We start from the raw sequence: 13,723 nt of genomic DNA, 5'->3' as shown, positions 1-13,723 counted from the left end.
TATATCTTCTAAGTTGTTTCACATGCAAATTGACTAGGGCCTCTCTGAATTGGTAAACATCTTTGAAACAGAGCTTTAGCTGGAATTGTTGTTCTGGATGCATCCTATCCTCATCATACCAGACCCTAGGTGGTCTTTTCTTAGCCCTACTCCTTCTGCCAGAGCTGATAACGAAGGACATTGGTTCATTTCCATCATCATCTGCTTCAAAGTCTGTATCTTCCTCTTCTGAAGATGGAAACCAATCAGGATTAATGCTTGGACCAGCACTAGAGTGGGACCTACTAGTAGGACCTGGCCTCTTTGCCTTCTTCTTAACAGGCTCAGGAACTCGAATCTCTTGGGCCTCCTCATCATCTTCTTCCTCCTCCATGTCATATATATCTTCAGGATCTGTGTCCCCCTCACAGTGTGTACTTGACATATATTCAGCTCTCTTCCTCTTTATTTCAGAAAGAGTTTCATCTAGCTCAGGTTCCTCTGTCCTCCTATTTGCAATTTGTTCTTCTACATAATGCACTGAATCTGAGTCATCTTCTTCTTCTCCTGCATCTAAGTGGTCAACATCAACTACAAAATCTTCATCACTGCTTGAACCTTCCTCACTAACTGCATTGTCCTCCTCATCAGTGTCCATGCCTACAGGAATTGCTTCCTCACTAACTGCATTGTCCTCCTCATCTGAATCAAACTGAAAATCAACATAATCGACACTTACTTCAGTGTTAAGCTGTGTCCCAAAATGGAACTGATAGTTAGGAGGAACTGATGTGAGTGGCAAAAAATTTACACTTTCCTGTGTCCCAAGACGTAACTGACAGTTAGGAGGAACTGTTTTGTGCACAACACCTGATTCAGCAACAGCAAAAACAACAGGTGCCTCTTCTTCTATTTGCTGTGCATGTTGATCTTCTCCAACTGCTGGTTCAATAACTACCTTTCCCTTTCTAACTGTCAGTGACAATGTCTGGGTGCTCTCAAATTGTCTCAGCATGTGAATTACTTCAATGTTGCCTTTAATCACACAAACACCTTGCAGCCCTATATTTTCATCTTTCAAGTAGCAAAGACTGTCATCCTTACAGTATCCATTGCTGACCATTACATTGACCAAACTACCATAAGTGATTTCTCTTTCAGACATCTTAACAAGAGCATACTTCTCTCCAGGAAACTGGAAATAGATTGACCATAAATCTTCAGGCCTAAAATAGACATACAAATGAATATTAACAAGTCAATTGTATTAACATAACTGACCATTATATCTGACAATTATAATGAACTATTTTAAATTATAGTACCTGGCAAATCAGTACTAACATTACTATCAGTGTAAGCAAAATTTTAAATTACAGTAACATGACAATGCAGTGTAAGCAATTCAGGCCTAAAATAGACATATATTAACAAGACAATATCTACAAGCCTAATATAGCTCAGACTGGTTACAATGCAGTGTAAAGCATTACAATGTAGTGTAGTGTAGCAATACCATAAATGAAAACTACAGTGTGATTTTCTCCAAAAATTCAGAACCATACAGTACTACTAAGATAACTGAACCCTAACTAAAGATGTGATAGTCGACAAAAATTCAGGACTACAATCACTTCTAAATGACTAACAAATCAATGTTTAAAACAGATCCTGTAGTAAGGAGGAAAGATTGAAGCCCGATGACGATGGGATGATCCTGTAGTCGATAAACATGGCCAAATGATCCTGCAGTAAGAACAGATTTTGAAAGATTCAGATTACCTAGCTGAAGATGGGACGAACGGGAGCACATCCGCGGGACCAATCTGTGAAGCTGCTTCCTCGGTACCATGCTCCGGTGACAGGCCCGCCGCCGCGGCAGACTCTGGATCTAGGTCGCAGCCGCCATCAGTGTGGGGGCCGATGACCCCGCATTGCGAGCGCAACAGCTTCTGCCCTGAAGTAGTACCAAGGCCCTCGCCGCTGAGTGCGGCGCCGCCGCTTCCGTCGACTCCGTGTGCGCCGTCGCCGCCGGAGCTGGTCGCCATCGGAGCGGAGCGGGGAAGGACTGAATCAACTAGATTGAATCGAGCGGGGGAAGGGAACGGCTTGACCTCGTAGACGGGCACGCCGAAACGGCCGTCTCTCGCCGTCTAACGGCGTCCGTCAACACGCGCCACGTCAGCCCGACATGCGGGACCAACCTGTCGGATTCGCTGTTTTCGGGGCTAAAACGCAGCGTCAGTGCTCCGCGTTACAAATTAGACCCATTGTTGGTGGTTTTGTGTGACCTGCCTGAAATGTGGTACCGATCTGTTACCCTAGCCCATAATGTGGTGGTTTTGGGTAAATAACTCACCTTAACCACACATCTTAAAGACATCCTGCACCGTCAAGATACAAGGGGCGCGCGCCGCCCGAAGCCAAAAGTGCGCTTCCATAAACACCAACGTACCCCTAGCGTCACGTTTCGGCTCCATCGAGGCCATGCATATGCATGATGTACTATATATTTACCGCGCGCCGTTGCATCTTTTACATCTACACCTCTGAAATCACAGCGGGATGATGGTTAGACAGAAATCACAAACAACAGGGAAGCAGCCAACAGCGAATCTAGAGCGTAATTGTAGGGCAGGCTCAAACAAGCGAGGAGGCACTGAGATGGGCCAAAAAGCAGCCAATTTGTTGGGCTGGGCCTTGTATCATGAGCAACAAAGGCCTAATTTATCCAGTTAGAGGGCAGACTTAAGCCTGTTAAAGTCTGTACTGTAGATTCGCCCCTGGAAGCAGCTGACATAAGAATCAAATAAGAGTGAACACAGTAACTACAAACATCGGTTTCAAATTAGAGTGTGGCGAACACAGAGGAGCCAACCCACCGGTCCTGCATGGGGTTTGAGACGGGATCTTGGGTGGGACGGTGCGCCAGAATATAGAGAGAGGAAAGTGGGGCGATGGGCTGAGCTTGATGACGGAAAGATACGTCCATGGGTAGCCTCTCTCGTGGGTCCTACCGGCAATAACTGAAAGCTAACATGGTTGTTTTGTATAGTGGTGGGTCCCGCATGTAAGGCTCCAATAAAGCGCCGATGTGGTAGTGTTGCTGATGCGGATAAGCTGTCTGTCAAGAGAAAAAAGATAGTGGGATGTTTTTTTAGGTATATAGGATTCTCACGTGAAAGTTCTGATGCATTCGGAAAGCACGTGTCCTATTTGTTTGAAAGTGAAGATATCCATACTTTACATAACATTCTTAGCACCGGTCTCATATATAAAGCTACCAAAAGCATAATGTACATGGCAACATCATCTTCAATGGCCTTCAAACATATCTTGCGTATACATTGAGAAATATCCATCTGGATCTGGGAATATGTGAGGAAACCTCCACATTGACTCTATCATCATCAATTCAAAGGGATGTATAAATGGAACATCTTGTTTTGCATCAACATGCGGTATCGAAAGCTGGCACCGGCACATGGGGCAACTTCTCTTCATCTTGAGCCACTTCTCCACGCACCGTCCATAGAAGATGTGTCCGCACGATATCTTCATCCAAGCGGTCTCTGTGGCCTCCTCTTGACCCAAGCATATGGGGCATCCTTCACCGCCAGATGGCGCCTCCACTGGTTTGAGCACGTCGGCCGCAGTGGCAGTGGAGAACTCCTCGAACTCGGGCTGACGTGGTTCCATGCCAGAAGTACCCTCCACGGTCCAAGCTATCAGAACACGGCACGGCACGGCACGGCACTACGGCGAGTTCCTGACGGGCTGATCGCTGACTTGCGTCTAGGATGGCCGGCGCGCGAATTTAGCTCCAACGGCGAAAAGTAAAGTTGGCTTGTGTGGCTCTTTGGTTGGTTGTTGGAGAGGGCATATATGGATTGGAAAGATACGCAACGGGAGTAGGAGGCGGCCAGCGATGGATGGACGAGTAGGATTCAATTTTAGGGACGGTCAACGTGTGCGAGCGTGACTCGGTCCCAACCCACACTGCACCGAGCATTTCGGAACAACAGCCTCAGGCACTCCTGCTTGCGGTAGGGCCTGACCAGTGACCAGCACGCTGCACGCAGCACCATCCCGAACAGCCGGTGAGGTCGCCGGCGCCAGCGACAGCGAGGTGCTCCTTCATCATCCCGTATGATAAGACACGCTTCCCGTTTCCCCTAGGCACGGTATCGATATGGCCAACCAAGTAATACCACTCCGCCGTAGCACGCAGCCGATGCACCACCGCTCCGCCGTAGCACGCAGCCGTCACAAGAATGAGATGGCGCTGTCAGTCAATTGACTCAGTTCCACCTGCACGAGTACAGTCCAAGAATCATGGTCACATGATTGTCCCGATGGAGGATGGTTCAGACGTTCAGTCCCATGCATGCATGCTCGTTGGCCTCCGTTAGATTGGATCATGGAAATTGCCAGTTCTGTCACATGCAATTTAAGAGCGGTTTTTCTCAACAGCAATGCTCCCAATTTTGAACTCATTGCCCTCCCTAGTCCGCAATCGTAAGCTGACTCGGGCTTCTTCCTTGAGGATGGCAAGTCATTGCTCTTGCTGCACACAAAAGGGTTACCATCGCAGCTCTAGAGCTCTGCTTCCTTGTCCAGGGGGTGACCATCGCAGCTCTGAGCCGCACTCGAACAAGTTGAAGATCCCCACAAATGCATCTGTATTGCCCTAGAACATTTTTTAAATCCTTGATTTGTTCTCGAATTCTCTATCAACTGTTTGTATTCACGAATATTTTCTCAAAATTCATGAACATTTTTTGAAATTCAGGTATATTTTTTGAAATTCATGAAGATTTCTTAAAATCCAGAAAAAAAATTAATTTGGATTTTTTTTCAAATTCATGTTTTTATCTAAATCAGCACATTTTTCGTCATCTGTGACTCTTTCTCAAATTCGTAATTTTTATTGAAATTTAAAACTTTTTTATTTCTTGATAGTTTTTTTGGAATTTCAGAACATTTTTTGGAATCCTTGAATTTGAAATTCGTGAACAGTAAAAAGAAAAGAAACGTGAGAGAAAGAAGGGAAGAAAAAACAAAAAAAAGGGGCGTCCCACTCCGAACACTGGTCGGCTTAAAGTGCACTGGGCCGCGTCTATGTCTCGCTTCATGCGAGACAGTAGACGGTGTCACCTGCATAGAGCCGGCAGTGAGCCGGTCGAATAACTAGGTGATCTCGTCATGCTGACTTCACACGTGTGTTTTTTGTTTCTTTTTTACTTCTGTGTTGCTTTCGAAATAGTACTACACATATATAATTCAGTTCATTTTTAAAAAATTGTTCATCACACATTCAAAAATGTAAGTGTGGTGTAAAAGAAATGTTTGCTCAACTTTTAGAAAATATTTGTACAGTTAATAAAATTACTATGTGTCATTTCAAAATTGTTCACGCACTTCAAAAAATGCACTTTCTTTACGGAGGGAGTATCTGACATTTTTAAAGAATGCTACACAATGTAAAAAAAATGGCACGATCCACCGCATCATGCATTTACTGTCGGGGGTCAAACATGTTATCCACCAAGCCAAACGGCCTTTCTCAAGGGCATGCATATCCAAATCTCCAACAAGCACATTTCACTCTTAGAATGGGATCCACTGTACTCTTAGAATCAAGGGGTTGTGTAGCAACAATACATACAATCTGATGCATCTTCATCGTAAATCACCTGAAGTTTCAGTCGTTAGCAAGACATTTGTCAATGGACTAGTGATGCATTTCTCTCAATAGGGTTAATGAACTACTGACCCTTATATGGATCCTTTGTTGAAAATAATATAAAATTGATCTTATTTAGCAATATACTCGAGTTGATAGATTCATTCTATCTAATATCTAGAACTTTGTACAGTTTGGGAAGAGGTTTAGAAGAATCTACTTCAACCGATGTATATTGGTAGAATCGGTTGAAGTAGACTCTTCACATATGAGTACCTAGATATTAGATAAATTTGTCTATGGCCACACAGGAAGCTACTAGTTAGTTGTAGCTGCACTCTAGCGGCAGATGGTAGTTGAACCTTGCCTTATTGTCACAGTAGTTATAGGCCATGTACTTGCTCTTGACATTTTTGTACGCTACCTTCTGCGCGGGCGTTAGGTCCTGAAACTTGTTCCACCATAGGTTGGGTGAGCCACACGACGCACCCCCGGTGGTGGAGCAGGCGTCGATATCGAACCTCTGGAACATGGAGGTAAACGGCGCACGGTTCTAGTCGACTTTGATTTTGCCGTTGTCGGTAGCCCAGGGAGAGCCATCCCAGATGCTTGCTCGGATTTTCAACAGCCTCGTTGGGAACTGGTAGCCCGGCGTGCTGCCCGCTAGGTTCTTGAGCACTCGGATGGGTGTATATATCATCGACAAGCATCCTACGATCGAGGTGCACGTGATATATATGCTGAGTAGGAACAGAAGGAATAGGGACCTGATCGATGACTTACACTAGCTGGTGTTGGTTCCAGAGTGTCTTGTAGTCATGGACAGTTGCTGCTGGGTCGAACCGGAGGTAGAACTTTCGCTCTCTGTAGCCCTGGCCATTGAGGAAGATGTCGGTCTGGAGAGCCACTGGCTTGCCATCGACGTTGCCCAATAACTCGAAATCCACCTCGTCGTGGCCATTGAGGAAGATGTTGGTCTGGAGAGCCACTGGCTTGCCATCGATGCTGCCCAAGAACTCGAAATCCACCTCGTCGTGGTCACCGTACTCGGGTTCTGTCGTGATCTAGATGTACAAGAATGTATATATATCTGATTTCTACTTTTCATCAAATCAGATGTACAAGAATGTAGGGTTTTGCTTAGTCTCCTTGATCGAGTATGCTTATGGTATTGTGGTGGGTAAAGATATATGTACCCGTACCTAAGCTTACAAAAAGGAGTAAACATGTAACGGAAAGGAGTATAAAACTGCTATGCTACTGCACATTTATGTTACACCGTTAGCTATATGAACTGAAAAATGGCACGCCTGGGGATGATTTTTCTGATATAATATGTACCTGGAAATTAATGACATAATATTCCTAGTTTTTATGTGAATATCAACGATGGCACACAAGAATCTCAAAAAGGATTCTACGTGAAGTATTTACTTCAACCCCAATAGGAGTTATATCTACTTTAAATCCAAACCTAGATAATAGTACCTTCCGAAATAAAAACTATGGTAATTCAACCAGTGATTTTGACAAGGCAATTAAGCTATAAAATGGAAGACAATTCACAATCACACAGGGGGAATTCCGCAGAGGCAAAAAGAAAACACTATGTTTTGATGGAGTTCATCATCGTTCATGACAAAAAGTAGAGCCTAGTAATATGGTGAGGCCTCAGGTGGATCCCTACAACAAGAAAAATGAACTAACGAATGAGCAGTGACAACACTAATTGGACACAAACAGGGGCGGCGCCACCGTAGGGGCTGGTATGGGAGGCCGCCCCGGGTAGCCGGAATGTGTGTCCTTGAACCCCCGCCAGTCTTGCCCCCTAGCATACAGTGTTACAGGCCTGCACAATGAACCGACTCGGGTGACTTGAAATCCTGGATCCGCCATTGGAAACAAATAACTTTCTTTTGGAACTGGATATTGGTATCTACATGAGATTAAAGAAACAGTAGAAGAACTTGCCAAGAAAATTAACATCTACCCAAGTCCCAAAGTGCAAGTTGAAGAAAAATTGCAAGTGGCTTGATGCCAAGGTTGTATCCATGCTGGCGTTAGGAACACTAGCGGGTATATGCACTGCAACACAAGAGTATAAATCAACAATACTAAGAGAAAGCATGCTACGAGCAATTTCCACAAAGTAGTACTGAAAGAAAAGAAACAATATGGAGAAAGATTTGACCATTTCATAACAGCAGCCAACACCATCCTGCTGCCACGCTGCCGCCTACCACCCCGCCATCCGCATCGGGATGTTACTGCCCCTCCTCTGCACACCATGCAACCAACTATCATGAATCAACACAGGAACACAAAACCCCAAGTGAAATCAATAACACAATCTTAACTATAAAAAGCTCGTCATATTCAGGCTTGAGCTCACCTCGTGAACAGACACATCACTGCAAATCTACAATTTATCAGCTCCTTCTTATGCATTCACACAACTAGTGGGCAATAAAAAACTGTTTACCAATGAACATGTGTCGACGTGTTGTAGAAATTAGAGTCTGAGGGCTGAAACACAGAATCAGACTCTGCCTCAGAGGCTTTTTCTATCAGGTTAGCACTTGAGACATGCCCTTTCACACCCTGAAAATTTAATCACACCGTAAATTCAAAAAGACCAACGGTATGGTACCTAATGCGTAATCTCCTTGCACTTGCAGTACCAAGCTGCAACTTGCTTTTTTGGAAAACTATAACAAAAATAAGATTTGTTTAACGTTCTGTGACGCCCCCGATTCAATCGTGCACTAATCATACACGCAAATATGTACGATCAAGATCAGGGACTCACGGGAAGATATCACAACACAACTCTATAAATAAAATAAGTCATACAAGCATCATATTACAAGCCAGGGGCCTCGAAGGCTCGAATACAAGAGTTCGATCATAGACGAGTCAGCGGAAGCAACAATATCTGAGTACAGACATAAGTTAAACAAGTTTGCCTTAAGAAGGCTAGCACAAACTGGGATACAGATCGAAAGAGGCGCAGGCCTCCTGCCTGGGATCCTCCTAAACTACTCCTGGTCGTCGTCAGCGGGCTGCACGTAGTAGAAGGCACCTCCCGAGTAGTAGTAGTCGTCGTCGACGGTGGCGTCTGGCTCCTGGGCTCCAACATCTGGTTGTGACAACCAGGTAGAAGGGATAGGGGGAAAAGAAGGAGAAAGCAACCGTGAGTACTCATCCAAAGTACTCGCAAGCAAGGAGCTACACTACATATGCATGGGTATATGTGTAAAGGCCATATCGGTGGACTGAACTACAGAATGCCAGAATAAGAGGGGGATAGCTAATCCTGTCGAAGACTACGCTTCTGGCAGCCTTCGTCTTGCAGCATGTAGAAGAGAGTAGACTGAAGTCCTCCAAGTAGCATCGCATAGAATAACCCTAACCGATGATCCTCCCCTCGTCGCCCTATGAGAGAGCGATCACCGGTTGTATCTGGCACTTGGAAGGGTGTGTTTTATTAAGTATCCGGTTCTAGTTGTCACAAGGTCAAGGTACAACTCCAAGTCGTCCTGTTACCAAAGATAACGGCTATTCGAATAGTTTAACTTCCCTACAGGGGTGCACCACATAACCCAACACGCTTGATCCCATTTGGCTGGACACACTTTCTTGGGTCATGCCCGGCCTCGGAAGATCAACACATCGCAGCCCCACCTAGACCAACAGAGAGGTCAGCACGCCGGTCTAAACCTAAGCGCCCAGGGGTCTGGGCCCATCGCCCTTAGCACACCTGCATGTTGCGTGGGCGGCCGGAAGCAGACCTAGCCTAGCAGGCGTTCCAGTCCAATCCGGCGTGCGCCGCTCAGTTGCTGATGTCACGAAGGCTTCGGCTGATACCACGACGTCCAGTGCCCATAACTGTCCCCACGTAGATGGTTAGTGCGTATAGGCCAGTAGCCAGACTCAGATCAACTACCAAGATCTCGTTAAACGTGTTATTTTGAAATAACCGCGAACTCCGACCAGGGCCAGGCCCACCTCTCTCCTAGGTTGTCTCAACCTGCCCTGTCGCTCCGCCACAAAGTTCCACTCGCGGGTACTCCTACGAGCCGACCCGTCTTTGGTCACCACATGTATCATATATAAAGTATATAGTATATACCCGTGATCACCTCCCGATTGATCACGGCCCGATAGTATAGCATGGCAGACGGACAAGAATGTAGGGCCACTGATGATAAACTAGCATCCTATAGTAAGCATTAGGATTGCAGGTAAAGGTAACAACAGTTGTAGCAACACTGACAGGCTATGCATCATGATAGGATTAACGGAAAGCAGTAACATGCTACACTACTCTAATGCAAGCAGTATAGAGGAGAGTAGGTGATATCTGGTGATCAATGGGGGGCTTGCCTGGTTGCTCTGGCAAGAGAGAGGGGTCGTCAACACCGTAGTCGTACTGGGTAGCAGCGGCGTCGGTCTCGATGTCTAGCGAGAGAAGAGGGGGAAGAAACAATAAATATAATGCAAACAAATGCACTACGATGCATGACTTGACAAAGCGTGATGCTAGGTGTGCCCTAACGCGGTACGAGGTGGTACCGGTGAAGGGGAAAACATCTGGGAAAGTATTCCCGGTGTTTCGCGTTTTCGGACAGATGAACCGGAAGGGGAAAATTGCGTGTTCGGTATGCTAGGGATGCGTGGCGGGCGAACGGATTGCGTATCTGGGTTCGTCTCGGTTTTCTGAGCAACTTTCATGTATAAAACTTTTTCATCCGAGTTACGGATTAAAAGATATGATTTTCTAAAGATTTAAATCATTTTCTGATTTTAATTAGTTATTTAATTCTAACATTATCCAGAACAGTGAATGATGACGCATGCATGACATCAGAGTGATGTCAGCAGGTCAACTGGTCGGTTGACCAGTCAAACAGACAGGTGGGTCCAGTGGGACCCACATGTCATTGTCAGGGGCATCAACAAAGTTTTAAAACTAACTAAATGGGTTAATTAGCAGGTGGGGCCTATTAGTCAGTGAGAGATTGGGTTTTAATTAATTAACTTAGTTAATTAGTAGTTTATCTATTTGTTTTTATTCTTTTTATGGCCAGGGGCCCGCATGTCAGTGGCAGTAGCTGCCACGTCAGCGTATTGACTTTGGTCAACGTGGTCAGTTGGGGCCCCCAGGCCCACAGGCAGCGACCCAAGGGGTGGGCCCTTGTGTGCCAGCTCAGCGGAGCCGCCGGAGTAGCTCCGGCGAGCTCGCGCGCAGCGGCCGAATGCCGGTGAGCATTGGGACTCGCATACGGGGGACCAAATCGGGCGTGGCCAGGCTCTCTAGAACGGCCTCTTCGTGCCGCGTCCGATGGAGGGGAGCACGACGGTGGGGGTGGCCGGAATGGTCATCGGCGACGAGCGCGGCGGGCTGCAGTTCGGGCACGGACGGGGATCGCGCTACGGGGCATTTGAACGGGGCATGTTTGGGACCGAACTGACGAGCGTGTCGAGGCGCGTCGAACGATGGAGGGGACTTGGCCGGAAGCAGCCGGAGACAGCGGTGGCGAGCGGCGGAGCGGACGCCGGAGTTCGGGCATTAGTGGATCCAACGCTAGGGGGCACGGGAAGGCATGTGCGTGTGTGTGTTGGGTTCCTGGGAGCACCAGGAACACGATGCCGTGCTCACGCGAGCCCGACGGAGATCATGGTCACGGCGGTGAGGCGATCCGCGGTGACGTGCTCACGGCAACGGCGACGGGGCAGCTACGGTGCGCGAGGGGGCTAACGGAGATGGGCGGGAGATGGGGAGCTCACCGTGCGGCACGCAAGATGGCCCTTGGGAGTTTAGTAGCAGGAGAGTCGACGGCGCTCGTCGGAGATGCATCGGGGACCCGAGGAATAAGACGAGGCTGGGGCAGCGTTCGTGGGCGCCCGGCGTCCTGCGGATCGTCGGGGAGGCGTAGTCGAGGGAGGTGGAGCGAGCAGACACATCGGAGAGGTGCCAAGGTCGCGGTGGCCGCGAGTTCTATGGCGGCGAGGCCATGGCAGCGTCGGATGTGGTGGGAATGAGGAGGAGAGCGAGGTGGATCTGAGGGGGGAAGGCACAGGTACCGAGGCGAGAGTGGGGCGAGTGAGAGGGGAGCCTGAGGGGGCGCGGCGTCGGTGTTCTTATCCACCTCGACGCCGCGAGCGGGTCCGGTGGCGACCGCGCCCTGTAGCGGCGCGCGACCGAGGAACAGGAAGGGGTGCGGGGTGGGGAGCTGGGCCGGCTGGGCCGACCAGGCTGGTTGCGGGCCAGGGGGGCAGGAGCTGTGGCCGTGCGGGTGGGTTGGCCAGTTTGGGACCGGCCTGGCTAGCAGCTGGGCCGATTGGCCTAGTGGGGAGGGGGTTCTCCTTTTGTTTTATTTTCACTTCTTCTTTTTATTTATTTTATTTTCTTTGTTTTATTTAGTTTAGGGCACTTAGGTATTTTGTAAAATTGTATCCTCTACACCATAATTACCAGTGCAATATTTGGCACCCACCGAACATTTTTGTTTCAACTTTTAAAAACTTTTGTTGTTTGCCATTTTTCTGAATTGATTTTTGGATCGGTTTGAACTAACGAAGGTTTAGCAACAGTAATCACCGATGACATGGCATCATTAGGAGAGTTTTACTGTAGCCTAATTATCCGGGCGTTACAAATCTCCTCCACTACAAGAAATCTCGTCCCGAGATTTAGGAGGTAGAAGGAAACAGTGCGGGGTATTCATCACGCAGGCGGTCCTCGCGTTCCCAAGTGGCTTCGTCTTCAGAGTGATTCGACCACTGGACTTTGAGGAACTTAATCGCCTTCTGACGTGTGCGGCGTTCAGCTTGGTCGAGAATGCGGACCGGATGCTCTTTATAGGAGAGGTCCTGTTGCAATTCGAGCACTTCATGATCCACTGCTCGGATTGGATCCTTAAAGCAACGGCGGAATTGTGACACATGGAACACATCGTGAACCTGAGAAAGGTTCGGCGGAAGCTCCAGTTGATATGCCACTTTTCCACGCCTTTCGAGAATAGTGAAGGGACCGATATAGCGAGGAGCTAGCTTGCCCTTGATCCCGAAGCGGTGAGCACCCTTCATTGGTGTAATTCGAAGATAAGCCTTTTCGCCAAGTTGATAGACCATGTCTTGGTGATGACGGTCATACTGACTTTTCTGACGTGACTGAGCAGTCTTGAGATTCTCGCAAATAATGCGGACTTGTTCTTCGGCCTGTTGGATAATATCCGGACCGAAGAGTGGACGTTCCCCAGTTTCTGATCAGTTCAGAGGGGTTCGACACTTTCGTCCATATAGCACTTCGAAGGGGGACATCTTCAGACTAGCTTGATAGCTATTATTATAAGAGAACTCGGCATATGGAAGAGATTCCTCCCATTTCGTGTCGAAAGAAATTACACAAGCTCGAAGCATGTCTTCGAGAACTTGGTTGACACGTTCAACCTGTCCTTGCGACTGAGGATGAAATGCAGTACTGAACGACAGATGAGTCCCCATAGCTTCTTGGAAACTTGCCCAAAATCTTGAAGTGAATAAGCTGCCACGTTCCGAACTGATAACCAGTGGAATACCGTGAAGTGAAACAATTCTGGCCATGTAGAGAGTAGCAAGCTGACTAGTAGTGATTGTCTCTTTGACCGCCAGAAAATGTGCAACTTCAGAAAGCCGGTCAATGACGACAAGAATAGCATCATTACCTTTCTGCGATTTGGGAAATCCATTGACGAAGTCCATTTCAACATGGTCCCATTTCCATTCAGGAATAGAGATAGGTTGCAGAGTTCCAGCAGGCCTTTGATGCTATGCTTTGATACGGCGACAAACGTCACACTCAGCAACATAACGAGCAATGTCCTGCTTCATATTAGACCACCAGAATCTTTGACGAATATCCTGGTACATCTTTGTACTACCAGGATGGATGGACAGAGGCGGATCATGAGCTTCTTGCATAACCCTTTTAGTCTTATCCAGGTTTTTCTTCGAACATGGTACCACTAGGCGGCCTTTGAAGTACAAGGCGCCATCGTCGGCGATAGTGAAGAA

The 13,723-nt window shown here is 47.4% G+C and overlaps 1 pseudogene; it reads right to left on the bottom strand.

Moving 5' to 3' along the window:
• Window positions 1–5,987: 5,987 nt before the first annotated feature.
• Window positions 5,988–13,723, bottom strand: part of LOC119271339 — a 36,003-nt pseudogene continuing 28,267 nt past the window's right edge.

This window comes from Triticum dicoccoides, chromosome 3A (genome assembly GCF_002162155.2).
Source record: "Triticum dicoccoides isolate Atlit2015 ecotype Zavitan chromosome 3A, WEW_v2.0, whole genome shotgun sequence".
In the NCBI taxonomy this organism is placed as follows: Eukaryota; Viridiplantae; Streptophyta; class Magnoliopsida; order Poales; family Poaceae; genus Triticum; species Triticum dicoccoides.
Note: the sequence above shows the minus strand (reverse complement) of the source record. Positions and strands in the feature narration are given on the sequence as shown.